We start from the raw sequence: 2,167 nt of genomic DNA, 5'->3' as shown, positions 1-2,167 counted from the left end.
GCATCAGGAGTCCTGCTGCAGTTCTGTACCGGCCTGTGGGAGAAAACCCCCAGCACCCCTCCTGCCACAGGAATGCAGAGGCTGTCTGTCACAGAGTTCTCTCTCCCTCTCTCCATCCCTGTCTCTCTCCCCCTCTCCCTCTCTCTCTCTCTCTCCCTCTCTCCATCCCTCTCTTTCTCACTCTCTCCATCCCTACCTCTCTCCCGCTCTCCATCCCTCTCTCTCTCTCCCTCTCCATCCCTGTCTCTTTCTCCCTCTCCATCCCTATCTCTCTCCCTCTCTCCATCCCCCTCTCTCTCTCTCTCTCTCTCTCTCTCTTCCCTCCATCCCTTTCTCTCACTACTGCAACCTCAGCTCTCTGAATTCTGACCCAGTTTTGGTCCAGTCCAGTCATGGGTGCAGTCTCCTGCACCGGTCTCCTTGCTCCTTGGTACCTGTCTCTCCTTGGTACCTGTATGTGCGTGTGTGTGTGTGTGTTTAAGCGTATGTGTGTATGCGTGTGTGTGTGTGTCTGTGTGTATGCGTATGTGTGTATACGTGTGCGTGTGTGTGTGTGTGTGTGTGTGTGTGTGTGTGTGTGTGCATGCGTGCATGCATGTGCGTGCATGCGTGTGTGTGTGTGTGTGTATGCGTATGTGTGTATACGTGTGTGTGTGTTGCGCAGTGGACGCAGTGCAGATTCTCCGTGCGGTGTCAGTGTGCGTGTGTGTGTGTGTGTGTGTGTGTGTGCGTGTTGCGCAGTGGACGCAGTGCAGATTCACACGGCGGTTGGCACAGCCGGAGGAAGTGTGCCGGTGGTTTGAGATGAGCAGAAGGCAGGCGGTGCCCCATTTTTTGTTGCTGTTGTTTTTTTCCTCAGACAGGAAGCCGTGCTTCTTTCTTTGAACACAATAACCGGCTGGGGTTTCAGCAGAGTTACCTGCACACCAGGGCTCAGATATCACTTCTCTCTTTATTTAACGCTGAGGATTTCCTCCAGTGTTTCCTTCACAATTCTGGTGACTAATGCCACCTAATGAGGTGGAGCCACAGGCATGTTGATGGTATGGAACTAGCAGCAGTGGTGGTATAGCTCCCCCTGGTGGCCACATGCAGATGTGCAGCATGCTGAGGTCTACAGCAGCCCTCCCCATGCCGAGTCCCGAGACGTGTGTGTGCATTTACATATGTGTGTGTGTGTGCGTGTATGTGTACAGGTATTTGTGTGTTCATGTATGTGAGTGTGTGAGAGAGATTTACATTAACTGTAGTGGCAGTCTTCTGTTATGTGACTTTCCAATATTAATTCAGACATAATAAAAAGGGTTTCTAATCAATGCGGTCACCTGTATTTTCACTTGTGTATGCATTTGTCACATTATGATAAGGCATTTTTAAAGTATTACAGTAATGGGGGTGGAGCTCTTTGGGTTGTCTTGAATGTCCTCTGACCTCAGCTGATCACTTGATCAGCACTTGCCTCCTGGAGACAAATACCTGGTGTATCGAGGGAGTTTGAGTACTGTGCACTGTACCTTCACTGTACCGCCAAGGTCCATCATCACATTTAAGGGAAGAAATAAACTGTGACATTTTCACCCACATTGATCAAATTTACAAAAAAAAGGTCTTGTTATAGGGGTTTTGTTTTTCTGCGTGTGTTTTTGTGAATATTTGGGTTTCTGGGACTCTGAGCAACACCCACAGTTTTACCTGCCGTTCGGTTTGAAATGGCACTGGATGTTCACTGAGTTCACTCAGCACTCACCTGTCTAACACTAACACTCTTACACAAGTACACTTCAAGGTCACAGTGTAGTGATATGTGGTTTATGTCGCCAAAACAATTATAAAGCATCTGAGGGAGCCTTTGTATTCAATCCTGCACATCACAGGCACATTTACAGGTGGATAAAGGAAACCATTGCATGTGTTCACAGTAGAGCCAGAGGATTGGTTCACACTGTACCACATGACCTGCCATCTGACACATTATTGGATAGTTCTAATATTTGAAGTTATAAGTAAGGTCTGGGTATCATTTGATTAGTAGAGGGCTTTCTGTTTCTGTGTTTCCTTATTGGAAAAGAGACAATACAGGACAGACAAAAAATAATTCCTGTTTTATGGGTGGATTACCTGACTGAGAGAGCTGTATTCAGGGAGTTTCATTTAGTGTGAAGCCGCA

At 47.6% G+C, this 2,167-nt stretch overlaps 1 protein-coding gene across 1 annotated transcript in view; it reads left to right on the top strand.

Moving 5' to 3' along the window:
* LOC118794970 (cdc42 effector protein 4-like) overlaps window positions 1-131 on the top strand; it is a 16,298-nt gene extending 16,167 nt beyond the window's left edge. Inside the window, exon 2 of the mRNA XM_036553280.1 lies at window positions 1-131. This exon is cut by the window's left edge and continues 1,364 nt beyond it. The gene's annotated coding sequence lies outside the window, so the exon portion shown is untranslated.
* Window positions 132-2,167: the final 2,036 nt, after the last annotated feature.

This window comes from Megalops cyprinoides, chromosome 19 (assembly GCF_013368585.1).
Source record: "Megalops cyprinoides isolate fMegCyp1 chromosome 19, fMegCyp1.pri, whole genome shotgun sequence".
NCBI classification, from domain to species: domain Eukaryota; kingdom Metazoa; phylum Chordata; class Actinopteri; order Elopiformes; family Megalopidae; genus Megalops; species Megalops cyprinoides.
Note: the sequence above shows the minus strand (reverse complement) of the source record. Positions and strands in the feature narration are given on the sequence as shown.